The following is a 12397-nucleotide window of genomic DNA, read 5'->3' on the forward strand; positions in this document are numbered from 1 at the left end:
ATCCAATAATAATAATAATATGCATATTGTACGATCAAGAATTTTGTAGGAAGCCGTTTCAAAAATTACACGATTACCATAAATAGTGACAACAGCGCCCCCAGCCTTAACAGGATATACTACCGTTCAAAAGTTTAGGGTCACTTAGAAATGTCATTGTTTTTGAAAGAAAAGCAATTTATTGTCCATTAAAATAACATCAAATTGATCATAAATACAGTGTAGACATTGTTAATGTTGTAAATGACTATTGTAGCAGGAAACTGATTCTTTTTTATGGAATATCTACATAGGCGTACAGAGGCCCATTATCAACAACCATCACTTCTGTGTTCCAATGGCACGTTGTGTTAGCTAATCCAAGTTTATAACTTTAAAAGGCTAATTGATCATTAGAAAACCCTTTTGCAATTATGTTAGCACAGCTGAAAACTGTTCTTCTGATTAAAGAAGCAATACAACTTGCCTTCTTTAGACTAGTTGAGTATCTGGAGCGTCAGCATTTGTGGGTTCGATTACAGGCTCAAAATGGCCAGAAACAAAAAACTTTCTTCTGAAACTTGTCAGTCTATTCTTGTTCTGAGAAATGAAGGCTATTCCATGCAATAAATTGCCAAGAAACTGAAGATCTTGTACAATTCTGTGTACTACTACCTTCACAATCAAACCCACAAATGCTGATGCTCCAGATACTCAACTAGTCTAAAGATGGCCAGTTGTATTGCTTCTTTAAATCAGAACAACAGTTTTCAGCTGTGCTAACATAATTGCAAAAGAGTTTTCTAATGATCAATTAGCCTTTTAAAATTCTAAACTTGACTCCTTGCTGTCCCCAGTCCACCTGGCCGTGCTGCTGCTCCAGTTTCAACTGTTCTGCCTGCGGCTATGGAACCCTGACCTGTTCACCGGACGTGCTACCTGTCCCAGACCTGCTGTTTTCAACTCTCTAGAGACAGCAGGAGCAGTAGAGATACTCTCAATGATCGCTATGAAAAGCCAACTGACATTTACTCCTGAGGTGCTGACTGTTGCACCCTCGACAACTACTGTGATTATTATTATTTGACCAAGCTGGTCATTTATGAACATTTGAACATCTTGGCCATGTTCTGTTATAATCTCCACCCGGCACAGCCAGAAGAGGACTGACCACCCCTCATAGCCTGGTTCCTCTCTAGGTTTCTTCCTAGGTTTTGGCCTTTCTAGGGAGTTCTTCCTAGCCACCGTGATTCTACACCTGCATTGCTTGCTATTTGGGGTTTTAGGCTGGGTTTCTGTACAGCACTTTGATATATCAGCTGATGTAAGAAGGGCTATATAAATAAATTGTATTTTATTTTATTAGCTAACACAACGTGCCATTGGAACACAGGAGTGATGGTTGCTGATACTGGGCCTCTGTACGCCTTTGTAGATATTCCATTAAAAATCATCTGTTTCCAGCTACAATAGTAATTTACAATATTAACAATATCTACACTGTATTTCTGGTCAATTTGATGTTATTTTAATGGACAAAAAATGTGCTTTTTCAAAACAAGAACATTTCTAAGTGACCCCAAACTTTTTAACAGTAGTGTACATATACCTATTCACTTGAAATAACAATACTGCAACAGAAAGTGTATTTGGTTGATGGTGAGGTTCATCAATGACTTTGTTTCTAATTACCTTTCCTCACATGTTGTGTTTTAATTCTGCCTCTCAAGTGGAGCCAAAGGTCTGTTTCTGAAGTAGGCAGACAGAGAGCAGAAGTCAGGATCACTATCGGAGGGGAAAATCTCAGCACTACATTTTTCAGGGTACCATGGCAACCGGCATTCAAAAGAATTTTGATGAGAGCAGCAGGGAAGGAGAGGCTGATGTCAAGGGAGACAATTTGTTACCCCAATTGCAACAGCAACAGAGCCTGATTTCACACACAAGTATTTTGGCATAGTTCTTATCTGGACTAGCAAAAACCCTGTTGTCTTCTGCTGTCATCCTATCACAATATTCCCTCAGTAAGAGGAGGAGAGAAGTCTGCAGCATCTTGATTTCCCTTAGATGAAGCACTCAGTTCAGGTTTCTGTTGAATCAAGGACACTGAGACCGCAACTGAATCGTTGGCATAGCGATGGGAGGTGGACACTGAGATGTGATTGGCATTGCTGCAGCATGAAAACTTGTGCTAGAGAATTTCTAGTCATCTGGTGATTTTCAGTACCTATACTGTTCTCTTTGAAGTAGAAAGAAGAGTCGATAAGTTTAGACATGTGTAAGCAGAATGAAGGCTGAGCGTGAGTGTACAAAGCTGGATCAACATTGAGTTAACCATTAGACATGTAGAAAACAGAATGTAAGCAGAATCTGTGTTGATGAGGCAAGGTAGACCAACAAGACGTGACTGGTCTGGGTCATATCTGACTTGTGAAGGCTACTGGACATACACATAGGATAATCATCATAGACAACATCGGCCTGAACTTGTGAAGACTTTTGGACAGGAACATTAGCTAATCAGTTATAGGCACCATTAGATCTGCAGTAGGAGTGTGCATGTCACGCCACCAATTGAATCTATGCCCCAATGTCTGAGCCAATAAGAGAATGGAAACTAAGCAAGACAACAAGATTCATAAAGTGGAGTGACAATGTTATGTAAGGGTAAGACTGTATAAAAGCAGAGTACTAAGAATGGAGAGTCAGTTCTTCCATGGAATTGCTCGGCTTTGTTACTTTTTGTAATAAAGTCTATTTGAATTCGCAAGCTTCGGTATCTGAGAAATATTTGATTCAATGTTTCCACGACACTTGCATGTGCTGCTGTAAATGGGTGGGGACCAGTCAGTGCTTTCTGAAAAAGTCAATTTCTGATCGCATTGGGGGGGGGGGGGGGGGGGGGGAGTGGCAATCAGCATAACAGTCCAGCTGTCTATCTTGGGCAGCCATTCTCTTACCCATCCAATCTCACTGTTCAGTGCTCGGCAAACGGGAACGCTGTCTTGACAAATATAATCACACACAACACAGAGATCCAGAAACCGTTTGTCAGCACAGAGCCGGCTGAACAAATGTCACACACACCCACAGTTAAACACCTTTTACACAAGTCAATAGTATACAACCCTGAGCTGATTATTATCATTTGATGACTTCTTCAGTGGAAACACACGCTTGGTAAAAGCCCCCCTCCATAAACATTTTGACAGGAAACAACATTATAATTTGTTAGCATTCATGAACAGTTGTTTCATTTGTCATGGCTGTAACAACTTAATTTGCATTGAAGTCAACACACTGAGCCACCCTGAGTGGTGATGCCATATGGATTGAAGGTGCATGAATATGTACGCCTGATGTGATGTGAAGAAAGCATAGGGCACATAATGAACTTATGTCTAATAAGTTATGCCTATTACCATGTCATCCCATCACGTTGTAGCTTCATATCTGCAGTAACATTTCTTCAAGCTCATCAAACTACAGTGCATTTCTGTGTTTACTTGACTTTACCACCCACAGTGAAAACAAGCCTTCTGTGGTTGTATACAATTGTACCAGTTGTAGCTGACAGTATTAATATTTAAATTATGTTTCACCCTTTAGTTAGGTGCTTATTATCTGCTAACTCCAAATTCTGAGAAGATCAGTTAAGGTCAGAGCAGGAAAGCGAGAGGAAAGCCACATCTTATTGAAATGTAACCTCATTGAAATGGAAAATCTAAATGGGATTAAGGTTTAGAGAGGTGCTACCAATGAGTGAGCTACGCACCTTTATTCCCTAAGATCGCAGATTGAACTGGAGGGTGAGAGAAAGGATACAGATGTAGGATCTTAACTTGATGCAGGACATTTTATAAAGGCTTCTGCAGTTAAGAATTTTCGCGTTTAAATGTCATACTTGATTTTCCATTTTGAAAAATGTATCAATGCCTAAAAAAATGTGCATTAATTATAATCCACATAATTATTCACTATTCCTGTTGCTGCAGGATTATATTCCTGTTCTAGCAAGCTGGCTCAAATTAAGATCCTACATCTGTAGTTGACTAGATAAATGTGTCGGCTGCCTCTGTACTGAGCTGATGGAGGTGAGCTTCAAGGTTCATTGTGGTGGTTTTATGGACCTGTAGAATAGATGAGTGTTAGGGTTCAGTGGCTGTATGGAATAGAGGGGAGCAAGGTGAAGGTACAGGAGGATGCTGGCTAACACAGGGGAATGCTATGGTGACAGAGGGCCCTACCTAGGAGCAGAGCAGCTCTGATCTCCTCTTCTACCTCGGGCACCGGGTGGCCTGTCAGGGATGACTCTCTGATGGAGGAGCGTGTTATCAGGCAGGCAGGCTAAATCACTGGTTGAGCAAAGGTTACAGCCACTGGTCTGTTCCTCTGCCTGGGAGGGCAAGTGGGTGAGTGACAAAGCAGGCTGAATCACAGGGGACAAGCTCAGGGGTGGAGGAGGGTGAAGGAAGGGGACTTTATCCCCCCCTGGGATAAGGCTGTGATTTATACATTACTAACACTCAATGATGCAATGCAAAATCAAATCAAGCAAGTGTATAATGAGACGTGTGTAATATGTGAACAGCAAAGAGCTTCCTGTGGTTGATTATGGGAGTGTAAACAATTATGAAAGAGATTAAATCTGTTTTTAACTCCTGGCAAAAACAACTCCTTGTTTTTCGAGCTTGGTAAGGAAGTCATAAATTAGTATATTCCTGTGCTCACCATGTGTACAAACGTAGGGGTGCCAGTGAACCATTTTCACTTTCACACAGTCATTTGTAAATAATACAAGAGTGGTAACAGAGCACATTGAGCATTTTTACACTGAGCTTGTATGGAAAATTAAAGGTCTTAATTAGAATACAAGAATACGATGGTCTTGTCACTCTCCGACCTTAGATATCTGTGTTTGCTTTATATTTTGGTTAGGTCAGGGTGTGACGAGGGTGGGTACGCTAGTTTTTGTATTGTCTAGGTGTTTTGTATTGTCTAGGGTTTTTGTAAGTCTAGGGTTTTGTAGGTCTATGTGATGTGTATGTTTATGTTTATGGTGGTCTGATATGGTTCCCAGTCAGAGGCAGCTGTTGATCGTTGTCTCTGATTGGGGATCATATTTAGGTAGCCATTTTCCCTTTTGTGTTTGTGGGTTCTTGTCTATGTGTAGTTGCCTGTCAGCACTCATTTGTATAGCTTCACGTGTCGTTTTGTTATTTTGTTTAGTTTGTTCAGTGTTCATTCTTAAAACTTCTTATGGCTGCAAGCCTGAGGCCGCCCACAATATGACAACAGCCAGCTCAAGTGCAGGGCGCGAAATTCAAAAGATTTTTTCTTTTCAATATTTAACTTTCACACATTAACAAGTCCAATACAGCAAATGAAAGGTACACATCTTGTGAATCCAGCCAACATGTCCGATTTTTAAAATGTTTTACAGCGAAAACAGCACGTATATTTATATTAGCTCACCACCAAATACAAAAAAGGACAGACATTTTTCACAGCACAGGTAGCATGCACAAAGCCAACCGAACTAACCAAGAACCAACCAAACTAACCAACAAACAACTTCATCAGATGACAGTCTTATAACATGTTATACAATAAATCTATGTTTTGTTCGAAAAATGTGCATATTTCAGGTATAAATCATAGTTTACATTGCAGCTACAATCAGAAGTTGCAGCCATAATAATTACAGACACCAACGTCAAATACCTAATTACTCATCATAAAACATTTCTGAAAAATACATAGTGTACAGCAAATGAAAGACAGGCATCTTGTGATTCCAGCCAATATTTCCGATTTATTAAGTGTTTTACAGCGAAAACACAATATAGCGTTATATTAGCTTACCACAATAGCCAGAAAGACAAGCCATTTCCCAGTAAAAGATATATATTTTTTGACTAACCTTGATATTCTTCATCAGATGACAGTCCTATAACATCAGGTTATACATACACTTATGTTTTGTTCGAAAATGTGCATATTTAGAGCTGAAATCAGTGGTTATACATGTTGCTATCGTAGCTACTTTTTCCACAACGTCTAAAACAGCAACGATATTTTTCTGACACTTTTTCTGACACACATATTCTGACCAAATAGCTATTCATAAACATAACTAAAAAATACATGTTGTATAGGAAATGATAGATCCATTAGTTCTTAATGAAATCGCAGTGTTAGAATTCAAAAAAATAACTTCATTACGACATCCAGCTTCGGTATTGCTAGAGTACCCCAAAGTTGGGCGCCGGCGACTAGTTCATGTGCACGACAGATATATGAAATAGCATCATAAAATGTTTCTTACTTTTGCTGATCTTCCATCAGAATGTTGGACAAGGTGTCCTTTGTCAAGAACAATCGTTGTTTGGATTTAGAACGTCCATTTTCCCTCTTGAATTAGCAAGCGCACTAGCCAAGTGGCTTGAAGCTCTCCATGTCAACAAACGGAAGAGAACGGAACACTGTAAAACTCCCGAAAAATGTTCAATAGTCTGATGAAACTATATTGAAAAAACATACTTTACGATGATATGGTCACATGTATCAAATAAAATCAAAGCCGGAGATATTAGTCGCCTATAACGGCAGCTAAACAGAAGGCAAATCCAGGTCCCACTTCGCGCTCTCTGAAAACAGGAAATGGGCGGACACGTCATACAAAGAGCTTGTATTCCACTTCAGACCAAGATAAACACTAAATTTCTTCTCTCACCGCCTCTTGACATCCAGGGGAAGGTCTATGAAGTGCACGTATACTAATACGTATCATGCCCATTTATAGGCAGGAAGTAGAACAGAGCCTCGATTTCAGACTTTCCACTTCCTGGTCAGGAAGTTTGTGCCAAATGAGTTCTGTTTGACTCACAGATATAATTCAAACGGTTTTAGAAACTAGAGAGTGTTTTCCATCCAATAGTAATAATAATAAGCATATTCTACGAGCAAGAATTGAGTACGAGGCCGTTTGAAATGGGCACCTTTTATCTGGCTACTCAATACTGTCCCTGCAGCCCAAACAGGTTAATATATTAAAGAATGTACGCATACCACGCTGCGCCTTGGTCCGATTCATACGACGAACGTGACAGAAGAACCCACCATAAAAGGACCCAGCAGCGTGTTCAGGAGGAGCAGACATCATGGACATGGGACGAGATTTTGGACGGTAAAGGATCCTGGACGTGGGAGGAAATATTGGCAGGAGAGGATTGCCTACCTTGGAAGCAGGTGGAGATAGCGCAGGAGGAACGGCGACGATACGAGGGGACACGGCTAGCACGGAAGCCCGAGAGGCAGCTCCCATAAAAAAAATTGTGGGGGGGGGGGGGGGGGGGGGCACACGAGGAGATTGGCTGAGTCAGGTTAGAGACCTGAGCCAACTCCTCATGCTTACTGTGGGGAGCGTGTGACTGGTCAGACACCGTGTTACGCAGTGATGCGCACGGTGTCTCCAGTTCGCATTCATAGCCCGGTGCGCTGGCTGGATGCCCATTCTAGCCCGGAAAATGCGAGGAGCTGGAATATTCCAGCTCCTCGCATTTTCCGGGCTAGAATGGGCATCCAGCCAGGACGGATGGTGCCGGCTCAGCGCTCCTGGTCTCCAGTATACCTCCTTGGACCAGGATATGCTGCCCCGGCTCTGCGTACTGTGTCTACGGTGCGTCTGCACAGCCCAGTGCGTCCTGTGCTAGCACCGCGCACTTGCCGAGCTCAAGTGAGCATCCAGCCAGGACGCATTGTGCCAGCTCTACGCTCCAGATCTCCAGTGTGCCTCCACAGTCCAGTACGTCCTGTGACTCCTCTCCGCACTCGCCCTGAGGTGCGTGTCCTCAGCCCGGTACCACCAGTTCCGCCACCACGCATCAGGCTTCCAGTGCACTTCCACAGTCTAGAGCTTCCGGCGACAGTTCCCAGCCCAGAGCTTCCGGCGACAGTTCCCAGTCCAGAGCTTCCGGCGACAGTTCCCAGTCCAGAGCTTCCGGCGACAGTACCCAGTCCAGAGCTTCCGGCGACAGTACCCAGTCCAGAGCTTCCGGTGACGTTTCACAGTTCAGAACCTCCAGCGATGGTCCCCAGTCCGGGGTCTCCAGAGACGGTTCTCAGCCTGGGGTCTCCAGCAACGGTCCCCAGCCCGGGGTCTCCAGCGACGGTCCCCTGTCCGGGGTCTCCAGCGACGGTCCCCAGTCTGGGGCCTCCGGCGATGATCCGCAGTCCAGAGCCTCCGGCGATGATCCACGGTCCGCTTCTACAAAGGCGGCGGGATCAGCATAAGGAGGGGGGCTGCATCCAGAACCGGAACAGGCAGCGAGGGTAGATGCCCACCCGGACCCTCCCCTTTAGGTTCAGGTTTGCGGCCGGGAGTCCGCACCATTGGGGGGTGGTACTGTCACGCTCTGACCTTAGATATCTATGTTTTCTTTATATTTTGGTTAGGTCAGGGTGTGACGAGGGTGGGTATGCTAGTTTTTGTATTGTCTAGGGGTTTTGTATTGTCTAGGGTTTTTGTAAGTCTAGGGTTTTGTAGGTCTAGGTGATGTGTATGTTTATGGTGGCCTGATATGGTTTCCAATCAGAGGCAGCTGTTTATCGTTGTCTCTGATTGGGGATCATATTTAGGTAGCCATTTTCCCTTGTGTGTTCGTGGGTTCTTGTCTATGTGTAGTTGCCTGTCAGCACTCATTTGTATAGCTTCACGTGTCGTTTCGTTATTTTGGTTAGTTTGTTCAGTGTTCATTCTTAATATATTAAAATACCACGCTGCGCCTTGGTCCGATTCATACGACGAACGTGACAGGTCTTCCGATGTCTGTTTAGTAAACAGTGAAAAAAGCAGGTACCATCGCGCTCTGCCTTAAACTTAAATAGTCGTAGTGCATAAAACTAATAAACAATGAGACCCAAAAATTTGTTGTTCGCACAATATATTTTTTGTATATTTTTTCTTGCTTTTTACAGCAGGCAAATCGTAAAAATGCTTATCTTCATTTACATCACTTTCTAAGTGTTGAAATGTTTCCTACTTAAGTGCTCTGAAACACTTTACATGTTGCTCTTATACCTGAGCAGTAGCACTGTAATTACTATAGCAACAACATGGTGAAAGAGTCTGGCTAATAAGTCTGACTGTGCATCTGACTGGCTGACTTGCTGCAAATTGAGAAATTATGTGACTAAACTCAACAAAAAGAAGAGGAAATTGTATTATGATACAAAGATCAATGATATAAAGAATGATGGAATGGAATGAAATTATGGGCAGAAAGACAAATTCAACTCCATCTTTCATCGAATCAGATGGCTTATTCACCACAAAACCACTTGATGTTTACAACTGTTTTAATGATTACTTCATTGGCAAAGTGGGCAAACTTAGGCGGGAAAAGTCAACAACAAACAGTGAGCCATCGTACTCACGCAACAAAAAGATGCAAGACTTCATTTTGTAAAAGTAGTGTGGGAGAGGTGGAGAAATGATTGCTATCGATCAATAACGACAAACCTCCTGGCATTGACAACTTAGATGGAAAGCTACTGAGGATGGTAGCTGCCTCTATAGCCACTCCTATCTGTCATATTTTTAGAGGAAAGTCTTTGTCTTCAGGCCCGGAGGGAAGTTAAAGTAATTCCGCTACCCAAGAGCGACAAAGCAGCCTTTACTGACTATAACAGCAGACCTATCAGTTTGCTTCCAGCTCTTAGCAAACTGTTGGGAAAAATTATGTTTCACTAAATACAATGCTATTTCTCTGTATAAAAATTAACCACAGACTTCTGGCATGCTTATAGAGAAGGGCACTCAACATGTACTGCACAGACACAAATTACTGATGATTGATTTGCAAAGTCAACTTACACAAAGCTCTGACACACACACTTACCCCACCAGACATTCCACCGGGCGTCTTTTCACAGTACCCAAATCCAGAACATATTCAAAAAACAGTACAATACTACAGTTCATTCTAAAAGTTTTCAGACACCTTGACTTTTTCCAAAAATAATTTACTTTACAGCCTTTAAAAAAATATAATCAATCTACACACATTAACCCATAATAACAAAGGGAAAACAGGTTTTTAGACATTTTTGGTTAAAAAAATAACAATACAGAAATACCTTATTTACATAAGTATTCAGACCCCTTGCTATGAGACTTGATATTGATCTCCGGTGCATCCTGTTTCCATTGATCATCCTTGAGATGTTTCTACAACTTGATTGAAGTCCACCTGTGGTAAGTTCAATTGATTGGATATGATGATTTGGAAAGGCACACACCTGTCTATATAAGGTCCCACAGTTGACAGTGCATGTCAGAGCAAAAACCAAGCCAAGAGGTCAAAGGAATTGTCCGTAGAGCTCCGAGACAGTATTGTGTCAAGACACAGATCTGGGGAAGGGAACCAAAACATTTCTGCAGCATTGAAGGTCCCCAGGAACACAGTGGGCTCCATCATTCTTAAATGGAAGAAGTTTAGAACCACCAGACTCTTCCTATAGCTGGCTGCCCGGCCAAACTTAGCAATCGGGGTAGAAGGCCTTGGTCAGGGAGGTGACCAAGAACCTGATGGTCTCTCTGACAGAGCTCCAGAGTTACTCTGTGGAGATGGGAGAACTTTCCAGAAGGACAACCATTTCTGCAGCTCTCTACCAGTCAGGCCTTTATGGTACAGTGGCCAGATGGATGCCACTCCTCAGTAAAAGGCCCATGACAGCCTGGAGTTTGCCAAAAGACACCTAAAGGACTCTCAGACCATGAGAAACAAGATTCTCTGGTCTGATGAATCCAAGATTGAGCTCTTTGGCCTGAATGCCAAGCGTCACGTTTGGAGGAAACCTGGCACCATCCCTACAGTGAAGCAAGGTGGTGGCAGCATCATGCTGTGGGGATGTTTTTCAGCGGCAGGGACTGGGAGACTAGTCAGGATCGAGGGAAAGACGAACGGAACAAAGTACAGAGAGATCCTTGATGAAAACGTGCTCCAGAGCATTCAGTACCTGAGCCTGCGACGAAGGTTCACCTTCCAACAGTCCAATGACACTAAGCACACAGCCAAGACAATGCAGGAGTGGCTTCGGGACAAGTCTCTGAACATCCTTGAGTGGCCTAGCCAGATCCCAGACTTGAACCTGATCGAACATCTCTAGAGAGACTTGAAAATAGCTGTGCAGCGATGCTCCCTATCCAACCTGACAGAGCTTAAGAGGATCTGCAGAGAAGAATGGGAGAAACTCCCCAAATACATGTGTGCCAAGCTTGTAGCATCATACTCAAGAAGATTCAAGGCTGTAATCGCTGCAAAAGGTGCTTCAACAAAGTACTGAGTACATTTTCTGAATACTTTTGTAAATTTGATATTTAGAGTTTGAAAAAAAAGGAGAAAAAAAAGGGATATTGTGGGTAGATTGATGAAGAAAAATAAAATATTTTATCCAATTTAGAATAAGGCTGTAACGAAACAACATGTGGTAAAAGTCAAGGGGTCTGTATACTTTCTGAATGCATGGAACTCCGTTCCTGCTCATATTGCTCAAATGAACAGCAAACCTGGTTTCATGGCACCACGCCTCTCCCTTATTTGACCTAGATAGTTTGTGTTTATGTATTGATATGTAGACTATGTTTGCCTTTTTTAAATGGATGTAGTTCTGTTCTTGAGCTGTTCTTGTCAATTAATGCTCTGTATTATGTCATGTTTCATGTTTTGTGTGGACCCCAGGAAGAGTACCTGCTGATTTTGCAACAGCTAATAGGGATCCTAATAAAATTGAACCGAACATTGTACTTAGTAATTGCATTGTAATTGCATAATAAGATGGACGTTTTTTGTTATTACACAAGAGAACTAATGAAGAGTCCCATTCCACTTGTATAATAACAACAATAGAATTAGTAGAATATAGGCTATGTTTACTAAAAATAGTGTCCTCGTGCTAAAACACTGTACCCTATCTCTCTTGGACCTCAGATAGACAGATTTTGAAAGGACATTTGTCTTCTTTTTACTGGCTCTTAGGCAGCGCTCTCTAAAACTTCTACTCTAGTAATTGCCAATCCTAATTCAGCTGATCTGGGCCTGGTAATAAATGAAACTTTGCAGGGTTCCATTAGTACAGCTGTCCAACAGAGACAAGCTGTTTCAGAGCCCTCTACTCCATCACTGCTTTGGAAAACAAGTTATACAGCTTATCCTGCTTCACACACCCAGAGGAAAAAAATGGTTTGTCTCTGTCTTCTATGTGTCATATACTCCCCTCTGATGTCATCATACCTTTTTCTTGATGTTGCTAGTTATGCACAATGCAAAAGAGGAGTTGGTGCAGTTGCTATCAGAAAGAGAAAGAGAGAAAGCGCTCCCTCTCTCGCTATACAGTAGAGCAGCGCGTTCAAAAT

This window comes from Salvelinus fontinalis, chromosome 33, assembly GCF_029448725.1.
Source record: "Salvelinus fontinalis isolate EN_2023a chromosome 33, ASM2944872v1, whole genome shotgun sequence".
NCBI lineage: Eukaryota > Metazoa > Chordata > Actinopteri > Salmoniformes > Salmonidae > Salvelinus > Salvelinus fontinalis.